The 11673-nt window shown below is 39.3% G+C and overlaps 1 protein-coding gene across 12 annotated transcripts in view; it reads left to right on the top strand.

Annotated features, from left to right (window-relative positions):
- The window catches only part of DAB1 (DAB adaptor protein 1), a 902516-nt gene that overhangs the window by 460307 nt on the left and 430536 nt on the right, over window positions 1-11673 (top strand). The window contains exon 1 of one of the 12 annotated variants that reach the window (XM_037744065.1): window positions 15-110. The exons of 10 other annotated variants lie outside the window; for them this stretch is intronic. The gene's annotated coding sequence lies outside the window, so the exon portion shown is untranslated. Of the gene's footprint in view, window positions 1-14; window positions 111-11673 lie in introns of those variants that run through there. One more of the 12 variants, XM_037744060.1, reaches the window with a different exon arrangement.

Below are 11673 nucleotides of genomic sequence, written 5' to 3'. Positions count from 1 at the left end.
TTGGCTCATAAAGCAGGCACACCAGAGGGTGTCAACCGCCGAGGGAACCCAGAGTCAGGGAGTCCGACATGGGGGGAGGTCGTGTCGCGGCGTCTGAAAGAGGCCACTGGGTGAGTGTACAGAGTTAATTTAAAAACCAGGGTGGTTGTGGCAGCCGGGACTCTCGCCTCCGCTGGCTGCTTCCAGAGTATTATTGTGACCCCTGGTGGGAGGCGCGTCTTTTCTCTGCACTTTTTAAGGCAATTTTTCTTTTCTCTTTTTATTTTTTGGTGGTGCTGGTGGGCCTGGTGGGGGGCAGAGGGTACGAGGGAACGCTGCCTGGAGAGGCGGATGCCACTTAGCTGCTGCTTTACCTCCTCCCAGACCCTCCAGACTGTGTACGTTTCACTCTGTGTGAGCTACCCCCAACCCCCAACTGCACCGCACAAGTCCTCATTGTTGGGGGTCTGCTGGGGCACTTCCGCTTAGGCTGGGAGAGTCTGAAGGAATGGTGTGGGGGTGGGGAGGCTGGGGGAGCTTGCCGACCGCTCTGTGCTCGCGGCGGCAGCTAGCGGAGTGGAGAGCGCCGCGGCGCGGGCGTCTCTTTGCGCCCCGGGGTGTGTGTCGCCGAGGCTGGGATGCGCGCCCGCGTGGGACGGTGTCTGCGTGTGCGTTTGGATGTCGGCGCACGCCTAAGTTTAGCTCCTTTAGAAAGAGGGGCGAGTGTAGAGCTTTCGGGAGCAAGAGCGCATTTCTCTGCCTGGGATCTGGACGAGGGCGAGCCCTCCTCCGGGCTGGATGCTCCAGTGCAGCTACTAGCCTGCCCACTGGGACCGGGGCAAGAGTCCACGCCGTCGTTTCTCCCTCCCTCCTGCTCCCCTCCTGCTGGGCAGTTAAACGCACTTTCACAGTGTGAATAGTTTTGAATAAAGGCCGTGTGGGGGTTCCACTACACTTTACTACACTTAACGTTTTCAGGTAGTCTTATAAATTAGAGGTGGCTTACGTTCAGAACCCCCTAATTATCCAGTTCACCTTGGTACACTTATGTACCAATTATAGGTTTTTGGGAAATCTATAAAATTATAAACCATCCCGACCCCTTAAATTAGCACCCATTGTTTTTCTGGTCTCCGTGATGAGTGATTCTGGATGGCACCAGAACTGCGCAGGCACCAAGATAGATGGAGGTTCGCAGATAAAGGGGGGTTCGGAGATGTCAGAGGGAGTTGGGTCCCCCAGCCCCCATCTCTCACTCTCTATCTTGACAGGACTTGGTGACAATTCTGGTAACTTAAAGGGATCAAAGATTTTCTTGATTTCCTATTGAGAAGGGTGACCTAATCAAAGCTGTATAAAAGTCAACTTCTAAGCAATCAGAAATTGTCTGCTGATGTCCTTGATTGAAACCCCAGCATTGAAATGGAGTATTGAAGAATTCGCAGGAATGTCTTTTGAAGCGCTATTGTTCTTTTCCATACACAGAGGCTCTCTTAAAGGTTTAGGAAGTTCAAAATGCAATGGTTTGAAAGGACTGACTTTGTAACTATTTGGTAACTCTGGGAGGATCCGCAGGGATGAAAAAAGAGGCCGAGGTGGGAAGGCAAATATGTTGTGACCATCTTCTTGAATACGGTGCTATCAAGTGGGAATTCAGTTCTACACATCGAGTTGGCAATTAAATCTCTTCCTAAAGCAGATTTAGAAGATGATTTTTAGTAGTTTTATTTTTTAGTGGTTTGCTTAAGGTCTGAATAGGCATATCTGAAACATTTAATCATGTTCATTGTATTCAACGATAAAAATCTGAATAAAAATTACTTATTGTTGATGAAGCTCATTTCACAAGCTGTTTCACAGTATGTTTCATTTGCAAGACACACCATTGTGTGAGGCTGCTGGGAAGAGATTATATCACTTACTGTTCATTTTCTCCTCCCAACCCAGAGAAGAATATTCTTCTTCATTCCCCTTTGCCCTCTAAAGTAATTTTTCTTAAATGGGTGAGTGTTTGGCTTGATACCTGATAGTACCCATCTGAAAAATTGCATTTGGTAGGTTTAAGATGCTTGGAGCCACCCTGCAGGCAGATGAAGAATCTAATGGAGGCAGCATTTCATTTTGATAACTCAGTCAAGTCAAACATTTTGTTTTTGCTGGGATTTAATCCTTCTCTCAGACTAATAAAGCAAACAAAGCAAGAAAATCACAGTTTATGTCTTTTAGATGGCACTTTAAAAATAGCATACATGGAAGGGTATGTCAGGAACTTGAAATGTTATTTAGGGCTTACTAAGACAAAGAATACTCAGTGGTTAAGTAATTGAGGATGAATCACTTAACCTCCCAGAACCTTGCTTTCACCATCTGCAAAACGGACAAAGTTACCTACCTTGTGGGTCTTGGAGCAATTTTATGGGGACGATCATATGATTGGGTGCTTTGGCTCATAGCAGGATTTTAAGAGAATGGTGACTCTTAGTAATAGACAGCATGGAATTCTGTTCAAGAAAGTGGATGGCATTTGGAATTGGAAGACCAGGATTGAATCCAGCTACTTCTGACTTTGTGATGTTTGGCAAGTCACCTTTCATGTTAGTAAAAAAAAGAATAATTAACCTATATAGAGTACTACTAAGAATCAGGAATGCTTCCAAGCACATATTAACTTATTTAATCTTTAGGTAACCCTAGGATGTGGATACTTGTATTCTCATTTGTATTAGCTAGATAAGGAAACTGGAGCACAGGAAGATTTGGTAACTGGCCTGAGATTACATAGCAAATAAGGGGTGGAACTAGGATTTAAACCCAGCTATTCTGGTTCCAGGGTCTGTCCTAACCACTGTTATGCTGCCTCTGAGTGAGAAAGTGATCCCAGCTATCTCCCAGGGTGGTTGTAAAATTTCATGGAGAATAATGAAATAGTAAGACTTATTCTATAGGAGCAAGCTACGTATTTCCCCATTTTTGGATGCTAGCAACACAAAATGGGTGTTACCTTATCAACAGATAATTCGGCAATGATAGGCATTTTGAGCACTTATGACTCTGTGGCAGTTTCTATCAGGTGTTGGTTGGTATTGATTCACATCTGTTTACTGTGTGAAAATGTTTATTAATCAGGGAACAATTAGTAATCAATTAGTAAATAATTGTTTAGGCAATTATTAATGCAAAAACTGCATTACTGTTCTTATCAGTTACTAGCTGTGGTAAGCAGAGATTCTCAAACTGAACAGTGGGATAGCAGATGGTAAGGAGTTGGGACTTGGTTTCTGGACTGCCTGGGTTTAGATCTCAGGTCCACCAGCTCTGCAAGCTGTGTGGCCTTGGCTAGCTAATCTAACTTCTCCATGCTTTAGTTTTCTTTATAATAAAATAACATTACTTACCTCATAAAATTATGAAGATTACAGGAACTCACACAAAGTGCTTAGAATAATACCTAGCATGTAAGGTTATTTAGCTGTTAGTGTTATCTTTCAAATGAGATAAAAATCCTTCGCCTAGATAATAAAAAAGTTTTCTATCATTAATATTCTGAGATTTAAGTATCCTAATAGTATTTGGTCTATCTTTAGGAAGAGGTACATTTTAGGATTTTAGGCAAAGGTTTTGGTTTGTTTTATTGGAAATACTTCCTTACACATTTTGGCTCTTTGTGAAGAGGAGTTGTAGAAGTACACATCATGTTAAAATTTCCATGCCATTTTACTTTTCTACAGTTACTCTGAGGAAAATAAAATGACTTTGACTGAATTCTAGAGGTGTGTTTGTCAACTCTCCCAATTTACAGATTGAAAGAATGTCAGGCTTGCAGAGATACGTAACTTTACTGCCGAGAGGCACCGTCGCAATTCAGGATTCTTGGACTCCTTGTCCAGTGCTCCTTTCACTAGACCAGATTGTCTCCTATACCAGGATAGAGACGTGGCTTGAAAATATAAATAAAACTTGGCAGAGAAGGTGTTGTCAGGCTAAGAGCATGAGCCAGCCAGACATTCTGTACTGAAAAAAGCATGTCAGTAGGAAAAGAAAACCCCTCCTCTGGTATGTACATTTATATCCATGAACACGCGCACTGAACTGAATCTGTGAAATGCAAATCAGGATATAACTCATGTAAAAAAATGAAAACAACTCATTAATCAAATTAATCACCTGGATATTTCCCTTTGATTGGAGAGCAAATGTTCAGGTTTCTTTTTCTTTGACATGTTCTTTGTATTTTTCTTCCATTTAGTTTTCAGATGTGGGAAGGTTTTGGTTCAGGAATCATAAAACTCCTCTGGCTTCTATTTTATGAAATATGTAGCATATTCTATTGGAAAGAAATTGCCAGCTTGCTTTTATTATTATTATTTTATTTGAAGCTGACATATAACCAATCTGCAGTACCAGTGGGGGAGTCTCATAAACAGAAAGGAAAATAGAAATAAAATTCTGCTGAATAGAAGAGATGACAGCTGAAATGATGAAAATGTGGTGGTGAAGGCAGGCTGTTTAATTTAGGGTATAAAAATAAGGGGATGGGTCCTCTCAGATATCTGTAAGTAGTTCAGAGTGAACCCAGGTCAGCCATCTTGTCCACCTACAGTGAGTCTTGTAAATTACCAACCCATGCATCTGCTCCGAGCTTCATATTGATTTATGATTTTCTTTGTTGGTCAGTCTTGGAATCTCTTGAATGGACTCATGATCTGTTTATTTGGTATCTGTCAGTTCAGCCATCTCTTTCTTTTCCCTTTCTCTATCTCTGTCTCTCCTCATTTCTGTCTCAGTCTTTGTCACATTCAGTCTTTATGTCTCTTTGTTTTTATTCTTGTTAGTGTTGCAATCAAAAATAAAAATGGAAAAGCTGTGAATATGCATTGAGAGTACCTGGGAAATTGAGAAAAAAAATTCTGGTCATGCACGTAAACATCACTTCCATTCAATATGTTATGTCCATTCAACAAATATTTACAGAGCGCCTACTTTTTGCTTGGCTCTGGCTTTGTGCTAGGCGTTGTGAAGAGTACCAAGATGCAGTTGCACAGTTTGCCATCTAGGGACCTGTTTCATGCATAAATAACTGTTGCAGCAGGAGATGTGGTATGGAAAATATCTGTACAGCTATGGAACCTTCTGGAGGGGTAATTTACTCTACCTGGAGAAATGAAAGGTTGGGGAAGGCTTCATTTCACCTGTGTTTTGAAGGTTGACCAGGAGTTTCTCAAGGCTTAAAGGCAGTTCAGACTGATAGGACTGTATGGACAAAGTCATGTGAGCATGAAGGACGGTTATTGGCTTAGGGATGGGCATCATTGGGTACAGCGGTAACGTAGAACATGTATTGAAGTGGGTTTATTTTTGTAGAGCGTTTTTCAGACTGTGTCCCAGGAATGCTATGTCCCCTAAGATCATTATGAATATTTCAAAAGGAAGAGGGCTCAGAGGGAAAAATAAGTTCCATGTCCAAAAAATTTTGGGAAGTGTTGAATTATATATCCTGTTCTTGGTAAGATGTGGTATTTACTGACATGTTAAAGGCTCAGAGATTTTCTGCACTAAAGAAAGTCATTTAACTCTTGAAGAATTTTAAAAATTCATTTGCCATAGAACCTTTGATTTCAAGTAGCATCTCTCAGTGTCTTACGAAATAGATTGGGAAAAATGTAGGGGATCACTTAAGCCCTTTAAGAGCAGTTTTCATTCTATCATGAAAATTGTGTGATTTGAAATGTAGGAGAGAATATTAACCTATTTATGCGCAGCATTCCGTTATTGGAACTATAATCTTGTGGGAGTTATTTATATGCTACTGCTCAAGGTCATCGCCAAAGTCTGATTTTTCACACAGACAAATTTGTGACCTCTGGCATTAAGATATGCAAACAGTGTAAATAACAGTATAGTAAACATTTTTGTACCTACCACTCAGCTAATGAAATAAAGCCAGACAAATACAGTTGAAACCTCCTGGTAACCTCTTTGATCATACATCCCTTTCTCTTGGCAGACAGTCACTATCTTAAATTTGATAATTCCTTTGAATATGTTTTCCGCAACAAACCTAAACAATTCCATTGAATTTTCATTCACTTTCTAGCTCATCACTATATATCTAATAGGAAATATTTTGTCCAATAATTGTCCTGAAATAAAAGACATTAATAAACTGCCTAGCTAGTCACTATATAGATAATAAGAAAGAAATCGTATTTTGCCTAATAATTATCCTGGAATAAAGGACATTTATGAATACTTAGGGGAAGGAAATGTGGCCTCCCCTTTTAACTCTGGGGTCTGGAATGTAGTAGATGCTCAATAAGTTGCTGCTCAATTGAATTGAATTAAATGTGTTCAGCCTCCTGTGGTTCATTAAGTTAGTTTGAGTAAAAAGATTAGGGTAAATTGTTTTCCCTAGATAATATTGAAATTCTTTATGATCAGTGAACTTGAAAATCATTTTTTACTGCAGTTCTTTGTTTTGTAATCTGGATTTGGGAGTGAATTATAATAATTATCTGTTGAAAGTCATTTCTATGTTTTATTGACATCTCTTAAAGTCATTAACAATAACTACTTCTCCAAGTCTGTCCTATTAAAATAGTTGATTCACTAGAGCTCTCTACTTCCATTATAGGGAAAATTATAAATATAACTGCTTTCATCCAAAGAGGAAATTCTAAAATTACAATGCTATGTAATTACTCAGTAACCTGACATGAAATGCTTTGAAAGTTTATGAGGTTCCATTCCTTGGGGTCCCCAAGAAATAACTTACTATCAGTAACAGAGTGTTATGATGAGATACTATCATGCTAACAGAAGCATCTTTTTTGATATATGTGAGGACATCTTGAAAACGTTTACATCACCTTAAACATAAGTCATATGTGGGTGAAATTTTCTTTTTTATTGTCTCAGACTATATTCATATATTATTGTATTTATGTCAACATGTGGAGTAAATGGCAGAATATTGGTGAAGAATGCATGGTAGAATGAATGAGAGGAGAAAGGAATGGAAGATTGACAGGCTCACTGAGGGAGGCTTTTGGTACGAAATCATGGCTGTGTGGGAGACAGTAGATTACCTTCTCTCATGGGGTTAGAAGTTGATCTACTGTAGGGTTTTCTGTCCTTGCTTTCACTGGTAATATATTTCTCCTGGTAGTTTTTGGAGTAGCAGATAAATCTCAGCAGTTAGCAGAACAAGAGTGAACTTTGTGGTGTGAATGATCATAAACATAGAAGAACACTGCACAGAGGGTGAGGAAGAGATGCTGTTCCTTGTGTAGCAGTGCCTATAATGATGGCATGTGGTGGTGCTTGACTTGAATTGCAGGCCATGTTATTCTGAGCAGTGTTATGTCTACTCATGAATGTTCTAGGTATAAGCCACATCCATTCAAATATACTCAGGTTAAACCAGAAGTGCTAATAATCTAATTGTGGACAAAATCAAAGATGAGCCAACCATATGCTGAATCTGAGCTATGGCATGTATTGTCAGAACATGGTTCCAATGAATGCAAAAAGGTTATTTATGCCTTTGGGAAGCTGAATAGATTTATAGACCACATAGAAGTTGGATTTTTGCCAACCTTCTGCTATCTAACTTCTTAATTTTAATGTAGTTGAATTTATCAATCTTTTATGGTTAGCACTTTTTATGTCTTGTTTCAGAAAGCCTTTTTTTTCCCACCCTGATGTCATGAAGATATTCTCCTTTGTTATCTCCTAAAGGGCTTTATTGTTTTTGTTTGTCTTTCAAATTTAGGTTCTCTAATCCATGTGGAGAGAGGGAGTGTGTGTGTGTGTGTGTGTGTGTGTGTGTGTAGTATAAGGTAGCATTTATCCTAATTTTCTTCCATATGGAAAAATGATTTTCCTGGAACTTAGAATCCATTTTTAAGCATTTTTTTAGCCACTCTTTTGCCCTAACCAAACTTTATTATAGCTTTTTAATAAACCTTGGTATTGGCCAGGACACGTCCCTAAAAATGTCCTTTTGCAAAAGTGCCTCAAGAGTGTCTGGACTTTTCTTGGGCCTTTGTCTTCCGTATACATTTTATAATCGTCTTTCAAGGTTTTACAAGAATACTCTTGAGATTTGATTTGAGTTACATCGAATTTATAGGCTGATTAAAAGAGAATGCCATCATTAGGATATTGAGTCTGAGTCTTTCTATCCATAACTATAGTAACTCTTTCTATTTATTTAGTTCTTATTTAATGTCTTTAAAAGAGAGATTATAATTGTATACAAAGGGTATGTATACACTCTTTTTAGATTTAGTTTTGGGTGCTTTGTATTTTTGTAATTGCCATTGTAAATGCTATCTTTAAAATATATTTTCTAGTTATATATTAATTTTTCATCATATGCTACCTGTATTTCTTATTTTAAGTGGTGAATAGGAGAGGAGGAAAATGATGGGTGTTTTTGAATGCTTACTATTAAATAAATTCAGGCATCCATGGGAGATGTGGCTAGTTCCATTCCAGACCACTGCAATAAAGAGAATATTGCAATCAACTTAGTCACATAAATTTGTTGGTTTCCCAGCATATATAAAAGTTATGTTTACACTATACTGTAGTCTGTTACGGGTACAACAGAATTATGTAAAAAAATCAATATACATACCTTAATTAAAAATACTTTATTGCTAACATATGCTAATGATCAGTTGAGCCTTCAGCAAGTCATAATCTTTTTGCTGGTGGAGGGTCTTAACCTCAATGTTGATGACTACTGACTGATCAAGGTGGTGGTTGCTGAAGATTGCAGTAGCTGAGTCAATTTCTTAAAATAAGACAATAATGAACTTTGTCACATTGATTGACTCTTCCTTTCATGAAAGATTTCTCTGTAGCATGCAATGCTGTTTGACAGAATTTTATCCACAGTAGAACTTTTTCACAATTGGAGTCAATCCTCTCAAACCCTGACTCTGCTTTATCAATAAGTTTATGTAAATCCCTTGCTGTCATTTCAACAATGTTCACAGCATCTTCACTAGGAGTAGATTCTGTCTCAAGAAACCACTTTCTTTGCTCATCCATAAGAAGCAACTCCTTATCTGCTAAAGTGTCATCATGAGATTACAACAATTCAGTCTCATCTTCAGGCTCTACTTCTAATTCTACTCCTCTTGTTATTTGTATCCCATCTGCAGTTTCTTCTTCCACTGAAGTCTTGAACCCTTCAAAGTCAGCCATGAATCAACTTCTTCCAAACTCCTATTAATGTTGATATTTAGACTTCTTTCCATGAATCACAAATGTTCTTAATGGCATCTAGAATGATGAATTCTTTACAGAATGTTTTAAAATTACTTTGCCAAAATCCATTAGAAGAATCAGTGTTTATGGCAGCTATACCCCTATGAAATGTATGTCCTAAGTAGCAAGACTTGAAAGTCAGAATTACTCCTTGATCCATGGGCTGCAGAATAGATGTTTTGTTAGCAGACATGAAATCAACATTAATCTCCTTGTATCCCTTCATGAGAACTCTTGGGTGACCAGATTGATTGTCAAGGAGTGGTAATATTTTGAAAGAAATATTTTTTTCTGAGCAGTAGATCTCAACAGTGGACTTAAAATACTAAGTAAACCATGCTGTAATCAGATGTTCTGTTATCCAGGCTTCATTTTTCCACTTGTAGAGCACAGGTGGAGTGGATTTAGTATAATTAGTAAGGGCCCTAGAATTTTCATAGTGGCAAATCAGCCTAAAGTAACCAGGTGCATTCACCCCAACAATAGTCAGCCTTTTTTTTTTTTTTCCTGAGATGGAGTGCAGTGGCGTGATCTCTGCCCACTGCAACCTCTGCCTCCTGGGTTCAAGCGATTCCTCTCCCCCTGCCTCCCCGGTAGCTGAGACTGTAGGTATGTGCCACCACACCTGGCTAATTTTTTTTTTTTTTTTGTATTTTAGCAGAGACAGGTTTTCACCATGTTGGCCAGGATGATCTTGATCTCCTGACCTCATGATCCGCCCACTTCTGCTTCCTAAAGTGTTGGGATTATAGACATGAGCCACTGTGCCCAGCTGTCTTTTGAAGCTTTGAAATCAGGCATTGACTTCTCCTCTATAGCCATGAAAATCCTAGATGACACCTTCTTCCAATATAAGGCTGTTTTGTCTACATTGAACATTTGTTATTTAGTATAACCAACTTCATTAATGATCTTAGCTAGATCTTCTGGATAACTTGTTGTAGCTTCTGTATCAGCACTTAACTGCCTCACCTTTCACTTCTAGGTGATGGAGATGGCGTCTTTCTTTATAATTCATGAACCAAGGTCTTCTAGCTTCAAAATTTTCTTCTTCAGCTTCTTCACCTCTCTTAGCCATCATAGGATTGAATAGAGTTTGGGCCTTGCTCTAGATGAGGATTTGGTGTAAGGAAATACTGTGTGTGGTTTGATCTTCTAGCCACACCATTAAAATTATTTCCATATCCATGATCAGGATGCTTCTCTTCCTTATCATTCATGTGTTCACTGAAATAGTACTTTTAATGTTCTTTAATCTATTACTTGTTTGTCCTGAGAAATAACTGTTGGCAGCGAACTGCACAGAATGGGTTAAGATCTTTTCCTTTGCATTTACAACTTGGCTATCTGACACAAGAGGTCCAGCTTTCAGCCTTTCTAAGCTTTCAACATGCCTTTCCCACTAAGCCTAATCATTTCTGGCTTTTGATTTAAAGTGCGAGACTTGTGACTCTTCCTTTCACGTGAACACATAGAGGCCATTGTGGGGTTATTAATTGGCCTATTTCAGTATGGCTGGGTCTCAGTGAATTGGGAGGCCAGAGGAAGGGGAAAGTAGATGGGTGAACCGCCGGTCAGTGGAGCAGTTAGAAAACATACAGCATTTTTTAAGTTCATTGTCTTATGTGGGCATGGCTCGCAGTGTCTGAAAGCAATTACAGTAGTTTCATCAAACTTCACTGATCATAAATCATCATAATAAACATAATAATAATGAAAATGCTTGAAGTATTGTGAGAATTAACAAAATAGGACAGAGGCACAAAATGAGCACCTGCCGTTAGAAAATGATGGCCCTAGACTTGTTTGATGCACAGTTGTCTCAAACCTTCAATTTGTTTAAAAAAATGCAATAACTGTGAAGTGCAGTAAAGCGCAAAGTACAATAAGAGTAGGTATATCTGTACTCGGTGCTTCACAGGCTTCCATTTGATACCTAGAAAAGCCTTAAGGAAAGGGCTGTGGGTAGCTTAACACCACTCTTGACAAGACCACCACCCTCCTTTGCAGCCTGATAGTGCAGAGGGCTTAAAAGGACATTTGTTGTCCCAATGGGCCAATGGGAATGCAGAGTAGGAAATGGAGCTAACGAGAGGGTGATCCACCAGGGTAGACGGCAGTCACTTTGTTCAAGAGGCCGAGGTTTTTGAAAGACATCTCTGGGTTTCCTATGGAGAGAGTGGGGGTCTGCCAAGGCGGGTACAGTTCCCTTCTAGTTAGATGCCCTGTGGAGTGTGAATAACAGGCGCTGGGGCCTGGGGGCCAGAATCTGGCTCCTGACATACTGCTCTGGCATTTCGGGCAGACCACAGTTATTTGGCTGCCTGAGGGGCAAATTTTGGCTGGTAGCCCAGTTTGAGCTTGACTTTTCAGGCATATCTTAGGTCAGTGAATATTATTCCCACTTTCAGATGA

Source organism: Cebus imitator, unplaced genomic scaffold (assembly GCF_001604975.1).
Source record: "Cebus imitator isolate Cc_AM_T3 unplaced genomic scaffold, Cebus_imitator-1.0 Scaffold163, whole genome shotgun sequence".
NCBI lineage: Eukaryota > Metazoa > Chordata > Mammalia > Primates > Cebidae > Cebus > Cebus imitator.
Note: the sequence above shows the minus strand (reverse complement) of the source record. Positions and strands in the feature narration are given on the sequence as shown.